The following is a 7899-nucleotide window of genomic DNA, read 5'->3' on the forward strand; positions in this document are numbered from 1 at the left end:
AATAGTACCTCCTGTCACAGCGCACAAACAATGACATGAGTCAAAGACACAGGTCTCACACAAGCATAGAATTGGAGCGCCGCCTCTAATAAGCCAAAGGTGCATCCTGACGTGACAAATCTGATCATGTCACAAGCATTCACTTACTATAATCACTATCAACGAACCTGCCGCCCCCGCCCCCCCCCCCCTACACCTTTCCGTACAACAACGTGTAACCTAACCTAACCTAACCTAACCTATGTTGTACCTTAACCTAACCTATGTTGTACCTTAACCTAACCTATGTTGTACCTTAACCTAACCTATGTTGTACCTTAACCTAACCTATGTTGTACCTTAACCTAACCTATGTTGTACCTTAACCTAACCTATGTTGTACCTTAACCTAACCTATGTTGTACCTTAACCTAACCCATGTTGTACCTTAACCTAACCCATGTTGTACCTTAACCTAACCCATGTTGTACCTTAACCTAACCCATGTTGTACCTTAACCTAACCCATGTTGTACCTTAACCTAACCCATGTTGTGCCTCAACCTAACCCATGTTGTGCCTCAACCTAACCCATGTTGTGCCTCAACCTAACCCATGTTGTGCCTTAACCTAACCCATGTTGTGCCTCAACCTAACCCATGTTGTGCCTTAACCTAACCCATGTTGTGCCTTAACCTAACCCATGTTGTGCCTTAACCTAACCCATGTTGTGCCTTAACCTAACCCATGTTGTGCCTTAACCTAACCCATGTTGTGCCTTAACCTAACCCATGTTGTGCCTTAACCTAACCCATGTTGTGCCTTAACCTAACCCATGTTGTCGCCTTAACGTAACCCACGTTGTCGCCTAAACCTGCTCTGTAATTGTTATACGACTCGTTCAATTACTGTAGTGTTGCCCACCCGCAACCCTCGCAATATAGTTCGCTACTCGCACTGCCCGCACCCCTGTGTATCGCTTCATGTTAAACACCTTGCAAGTCTTGCTCACTTTCCACATGCTCCTGCTGTACACTGTAATGTGGATGGCAGCAGGACGTACATGCCGCCCCTCCCCACGTCCCCACCTTGCCCCCTGCCTTCGCAAGCTGGTTGGTGAGAAGTTTGCATGTTCAATGCCCTTCGCATGCGACGTACTCAGGCTACGTTGTGGTGCGGCCTGTGTCAACTGTCCGCTGATGTCGTACGCGTGAACCACAATCTGTACTGCACATTCGTCCTTATGTACTGAATGATACATCGTGGCACATGTGTGACCGCACAACGACTGCGCCCAAAAACGGCGGACCATACAGTGCAAATATTGTGCACGCAGCTACGTGTCGTCTCCCTATGAGAGCTGGATTGCAGTGTGGTACGCCATAGAGACGTGTGGGAGGAACGGACGCCGTGGATGGCGATCAGCATGAGCTGTCTGTTGATGTATTCGGACCTAGTCGTCTCTCCTCACACACCGTGATGGCATGGTGCACCGCGTTCCATATCTGCGACATGCTACAGAGGCCGGTTGACAGTCGTTCGAGCAATGGACATCGCATACGTACGGGGGCCACCTTCCACGTATTGTCTAGGCGTGCACATTTTGTTGCGTGTATGTGGGCAGACGTAGTGTGGCGTGACACCTGACACAGGCATGCAATAATCGTTGAAGTTGCAAATGGCGATGGACGCCTGCGTTTTCTGGTGAAGTTACGCAAATGAACAAATGGTAACCTGTTGTGGTGCGGTTGTTCTCGCTAGGGGTGAATCGGTGATGGCGACGATAGGTTGAGGTACTAACCGGTTGTTCCAGCGATACCCACCATGCCGACGAAACTGAACGGCATCTGGGTGTGAAGCGATACGCGGCGGTGGCTGGGTGGGACCGTCCCCGGCCGGTGAGGGGGCGCCTCCCGGCGTGCTGGCCGCGCGGTGCGTGGGCGCACGCGCTACAGCCGGCTGGTGGGGGCGGCCAGTGGCAGGCGCGCCGGCCGACGGACGCGGCAGGCGTCGCAGCTGCGCGCCGGCGCACCCTGCGCGCGGCGCCGTGCGGCCAAAGTAGGTCCTCGCGGGCCCGGTGCGAAGCGCGGTGGACATCTTCAGTGTGCTGGTCCGATTGAGGACTGTGTGCGTTGAGGATGCGCCGCCGCCCGGCGCTCGGCGCCGCGACGCCGTCTGCTGCTCGGTCGCCCCAGCGGTTCTCGCTGGTGGTTTGTATCGCAGCTGTGCGGATGTGTTGGCGCGTGCGCTGTGCTGGGAGAGTTCGCTTCGGCACCCAAGTGGGGCTTTTGTCCTTCTGTGGCGCTGGCGTTGGAGCTGCCGGTCACCGTAGGTGGCGCGTGTTGTCTCCCGCCGGCAATGCCACGACAGCACGCTCCCGGGCCTCTGTCGGCAGCGGCAAGCTCAGTTGGGAGCACGGGTGGTCGCACCGAAAGCGTCTACTCGCCTAACTCCGGGCGATTGCGCCTCTCTCGAACCCGACCAAGTACTTGGGACGGCGCTGCGCGCCGCCGGGACCTGAGAGGGTTTCGAGGTGTATTGTGCAGGGGAGCTCAGCCTCCTCCTGTTTGCAGAATGATTGAGCGGACGCTTGCGTGTTCGCGCGGGCCCCCGGGACACACTCCCGGGCGGCCGGCTGCTCAGCTCTAGTTGACGCAGCTCCCTGGTTGATCCTGCCAGTAGTCATATGCTTGTCTCAAAGATTAAGCCATGCATGTCTCAGTACAAGCCGCATTAAGGTGAAACCGCGAATGGCTCATTAAATCAGTTATGGTTCCTTAGATCGTACCCACGTTACTTGGATAACTGTGGTAATTCTAGAGCTAATACATGCAAACAGAGTCCCGACCAGAGATGGAAGGGACGCTTTTATTAGATCAAAACCAATCGGTCGGCTCGTCCGGTCCGTTTGCCTTGGTGACTCTGAATAACTTTGGGCTGATCGCACGGTCCTCGTACCGGCGACGCATCTTTCAAATGTCTGCCTTATCAACTGTCGATGGTAGGTTCTGCGCCTACCATGGTTGTAACGGGTAACGGGGAATCAGGGTTCGATTCCGGAGAGGGAGCCTGAGAAACGGCTACCACATCCAAGGAAGGCAGCAGGCGCGCAAATTACCCACTCCCGGCACGGGGAGGTAGTGACGAAAAATAACGATACGGGACTCATCCGAGGCCCCGTAATCGGAATGAGTACACTTTAAATCCTTTAACGAGTATCTATTGGAGGGCAAGTCTGGTGCCAGCAGCCGCGGTAATTCCAGCTCCAATAGCGTATATTAAAGTTGTTGCGGTTAAAAAGCTCGTAGTTGGATTTGTGTCCCACGCTGTTGGTTCACCGCCCGTCGGTGTTTAACTGGCATGTATCGTGGGACGTCCTGCCGGTGGGGCGAGCTGAAGGCGTGCGACCGCCTCGTGCGTGCTCGTGCGTCCCGAGGCGGACCCCGTTGAAATCCTACCAGGGTGCTCTTTATTGAGTGTCTCGGTGGGCCGGCACGTTTACTTTGAACAAATTAGAGTGCTTAAAGCAGGCAAGCCCGCCTGAATACTGTGTGCATGGAATAATGGAATAGGACCTCGGTTCTATTTTGTTGGTTTTCGGAACCCGAGGTAATGATTAATAGGGACAGGCGGGGGCATTCGTATTGCGACGTTAGAGGTGAAATTCTTGGATCGTCGCAAGACGAACAGAAGCGAAAGCATTTGCCAAGTATGTTTTCATTAATCAAGAACGAAAGTTAGAGGTTCGAAGGCGATCAGATACCGCCCTAGTTCTAACCATAAACGATGCCAGCCAGCGATCCGCCGCAGTTCCTCCGATGACTCGGCGGGCAGCCTCCGGGAAACCAAAGCTTTTGGGTTCCGGGGGAAGTATGGTTGCAAAGCTGAAACTTAAAGGAATTGACGGAAGGGCACCACCAGGAGTGGAGCCTGCGGCTTAATTTGACTCAACACGGGAAACCTCACCAGGCCCGGACACCGGAAGGATTGACAGATTGATAGCTCTTTCTTGATTCGGTGGGTGGTGGTGCATGGCCGTTCTTAGTTGGTGGAGCGATTTGTCTGGTTAATTCCGATAACGAACGAGACTCTAGCCTGCTAACTAGTCGCGTGACATCCTTCGTGCTGTCAGCGATTACTTTTCTTCTTAGAGGGACAGGCGGCTTCTAGCCGCACGAGATTGAGCAATAACAGGTCTGTGATGCCCTTAGATGTTCTGGGCCGCACGCGCGCTACACTGAAGGAATCAGCGTGTCTTCCTAGGCCGAAAGGTCGGGGTAACCCGCTGAACCTCCTTCGTGCTAGGGATTGGGGCTTGCAATTGTTCCCCATGAACGAGGAATTCCCAGTAAGCGCGAGTCATAAGCTCGCGTTGATTACGTCCCTGCCCTTTGTACACACCGCCCGTCGCTACTACCGATTGAATGATTTAGTGAGGTCTTCGGACTGGTACGCGGCATTGACTCTGTCGTTGCCGATGCTACCGGAAAGATGACCAAACTTGATCATTTAGAGGAAGTAAAAGTCGTAACAAGGTTTCCGTAGGTGAACCTGCGGAAGGATCATTACCGACTAGACTGCATGTCTTTCGATGTGCGTGTCGTGTCGCGCAACACGCTACCTGTACGGCTCGCCGTAGCCGTGCGCCGCGTGCGGAACCACGCGTGCCTCTCAAAACTAGCGGCAATGTTGTGTGGTACGAGCGCTGAAGCGCTGGAGCGGCTGGCCTGCGGCACCTGGCGCCTGGCGCCGGTTTTGAATGACTTTCGCCCGAGTGCCTGTCCGCTCCGGTGTGGAGCCGTACGACGCCCGTCGGCCGTGAGGCCGTTGGACACAGAACGCTGGAACAGGGGCCGCCACACGCCTCACTCCCGCCTATGCGACCGTCTCGAAAGAGACGGCGGAAACTGAGAAAAGATCACCCAGGACGGTGGATCACTCGGCTCGTGGGTCGATGAAGAACGCAGCAAATTGCGCGTCGACATGTGAACTGCAGGACACATGAACATCGACGTTTCGAACGCACATTGCGGTCCATGGATTCCGTTCCCGGGCCACGTCTGGCTGAGGGTCGGCTACGTATACTGAAGCGCGCGGCGTTTGCCCCGCTTCGCAGACCTGGGAGTGTCGCGGCCGCCTGTGGGGCCGGCCGCGTCTCCTCAAACGTGCGATGCGCGCCCGTCGCCTGGCGGTTCGCATACCGGTACTTTCTCGGTAGCGTGCACAGCCGGCTGGCGGTGTGGCGTGCGACACCTCGTACAACGACCTCAGAGCAGGCGAGACTACCCGCTGAATTTAAGCATATTACTAAGCGGAGGAAAAGAAACTAACAAGGATTCCCCCAGTAGCGGCGAGCGAACAGGGAAGAGTCCAGCACCGAACCCCGCAGGCTGCCGCCTGTCGTGGCATGTGGTGTTTGGGAGGGTCCACTACCCCGACGCCTCGCGCCGAGCCCAAGTCCAACTTGAATGAGGCCACGGCCCGTAGAGGGTGCCAGGCCCGTAGCGGCCGGTGCGAGCGTCGGCGGGACCTCTCCTTCGAGTCGGGTTGCTTGAGAGTGCAGCTCCAAGTGGGTGGTAAACTCCATCTGAGACTAAATATGACCACGAGACCGATAGCGAACAAGTACCGTGAGGGAAAGTTGAAAAGAACTTTGAAGAGAGAGTTCAAAAGTACGTGAAACCGTTCTGGGGTAAACGTGAGAAGTCCGAAAGGTCGAACGGGTGAGATTCACGCCCATCCGGCCACTGGCCTCCGCCCTCGGCAGATGGGGCCGGCCGCCCGCGCGGAGCAATCCGCGGCGGGGTCGTGTCCGGTTGCCTTTCCACTCGCCGCGGGGTGGGGCCGTTCCGGTGTGCGGTGGGCCGCACTTCTCCCCTAGTAGGACGTCGCGACCCGCTGGGTGCCGGCCTACGGCCCGGGTGCGCAGCCTGTCCTTCCGCGGGCCTCGGTTCGCGTCTGTTGGGCAGAGCCCCGGTGTCCTGGCTGGCTGCCCGGCGGTATATCTGGAGGAGTCGATTCGCCCCTTTGGGCGCTCGGGCTCCCGGCAAGCGCGCGCGGTTCTTCCCGGATGACGGACCTACCTGGCCCGGCCCCGGACCCGCGCCGCTGTTGGCTCGGGATGCTCTCGGGCGGAATAATCGCTCCCGTCAGCGGCGCTTCAGCTTTGGACAATTTCACGACCCGTCTTGAAACACGGACCAAGGAGTCTAACATGTGCGCGAGTCATTGGGCTGTACGAAACCTAAAGGCGTAATGAAAGTGAAGGTCTCGCCTTGCGCGGGCCGAGGGAGGATGGGGCTTCCCCGCCCTTCACGGGGCGGCGGCCTCCGCACTCCCGGGGCGTCTCGTCCTCATTGCGAGGTGAGGCGCACCTAGAGCGTACACGTTGGGACCCGAAAGATGGTGAACTATGCCTGGCCAGGACGAAGTCAGGGGAAACCCTGATGGAGGTCCGTAGCGATTCTGACGTGCAAATCGATCGTCGGAGCTGGGTATAGGGGCGAAAGACTAATCGAACCATCTAGTAGCTGGTTCCCTCCGAAGTTTCCCTCAGGATAGCTGGTGCTCGTACGAGTCTCATCCGGTAAAGCGAATGATTAGAGGCCTTGGGGCCGAAACGACCTCAACCTATTCTCAAACTTTAAATGGGTGAGATCTCCGGCTTGCTTGATATGCTGAAGCCGCGAGCAAACGACTCGGATCGGAGTGCCAAGTGGGCCACTTTTGGTAAGCAGAACTGGCGCTGTGGGATGAACCAAACGCCGAGTTAAGGCGCCCGAATCGACGCTCATGGGAAACCATGAAAGGCGTTGGTTGCTTAAGACAGCAGGACGGTGGCCATGGAAGTCGGAATCCGCTAAGGAGTGTGTAACAACTCACCTGCCGAAGCAACTAGCCCTGAAAATGGATGGCGCTGAAGCGTCGTGCCTATACTCGGCCGTCAGTCTGGCAGTCATGGCCGGTCCTTGCGGCCGGCCGCGAAGCCCTGACGAGTAGGAGGGTCGCGGCGGTGGGCGCAGAAGGGTCTGGGCGTGAGCCTGCCTGGAGCCGCCGTCGGTGCAGATCTTGGTGGTAGTAGCAAATACTCCAGCGAGGCCCTGGAGGGCTGACGCGGAGAAGGGTTTCGTGTGAACAGCCGTTGCACACGAGTCAGTCGATCCTAAGCCCTAGGAGAAATCCGATGTTGATGGGGGCCGTCATAGCATGATGCGCTTTGTGCTGGCCCCCGTTGGGCGAAAGGGAATCCGGTTCCTATTCCGGAACCCGGCAGCGGAACCGATACAAGTCGGGCCCCTCTTTTAGAGATGCTCGTCGGGGTAACCCAAAAGGACCCGGAGACGCCGTCGGGAGATCGGGGAAGAGTTTTCTTTTCTGCATGAGCGTTCGAGTTCCCTGGAATCCTCTAGCAGGGAGATAGGGTTTGGAACGCGAAGAGCACCGCAGTTGCGGCGGTGTCCCGATCTTCCCCTCGGACCTTGAAAATCCGGGAGAGGGCCACGTGGAGGTGTCGCGCCGGTTCGTACCCATATCCGCAGCAGGTCTCCAAGGTGAAGAGCCTCTAGTCGATAGAATAATGTAGGTAAGGGAAGTCGGCAAATTGGATCCGTAACTTCGGGATAAGGATTGGCTCTGAGGATCGGGGCGTGTCGGGCTTGGTCGGGAAGTGGGTCAGCGCTAACGTGCCGGGCCTGGGCGAGGTGAGTGCCGTAGGGGTGCCGGTAAGTGCGGGCGTTTAGCGCGGGCGTGGTCTGCTCTCGCCGTTGGTCGGCCTCGTGCTGGCCGGCGGTGCAGGATGCGCGCGCCTGCGCGGCGTTCGCGCCCCGGTGCTTCAACCTGCGTGCAGGATCCGAGCTCGGTCCCGTGCCTTGGCCTCCCACGGATCTTCCTTGCTGCGAGGCCGCGTCCGCCTTAGCGTGCT

At 57.3% G+C, this 7899-nt stretch overlaps 2 non-coding genes across 2 annotated transcripts; both read left to right on the forward strand.

Moving 5' to 3' along the window:
- Positions 1-2637: 2637 nt before the first annotated feature.
- LOC124764844 lies at positions 2638-4546 on the forward strand. The gene has a single exon (XR_007012827.1). It is a non-coding gene; the product is annotated as a small subunit ribosomal RNA (ribosomal RNA).
- Positions 4547-4897: 351 nt separating this feature from the next.
- Positions 4898-5052, forward strand: LOC124764840. The gene has a single exon (XR_007012823.1). It is a non-coding gene; the product is annotated as a 5.8S ribosomal RNA (ribosomal RNA).
- Positions 5053-7899: the final 2847 nt, after the last annotated feature.

This window comes from Schistocerca piceifrons, unplaced genomic scaffold (genome assembly GCF_021461385.2).
Source record: "Schistocerca piceifrons isolate TAMUIC-IGC-003096 unplaced genomic scaffold, iqSchPice1.1 HiC_scaffold_647, whole genome shotgun sequence".
Taxonomy (NCBI): domain Eukaryota; kingdom Metazoa; phylum Arthropoda; class Insecta; order Orthoptera; family Acrididae; genus Schistocerca; species Schistocerca piceifrons.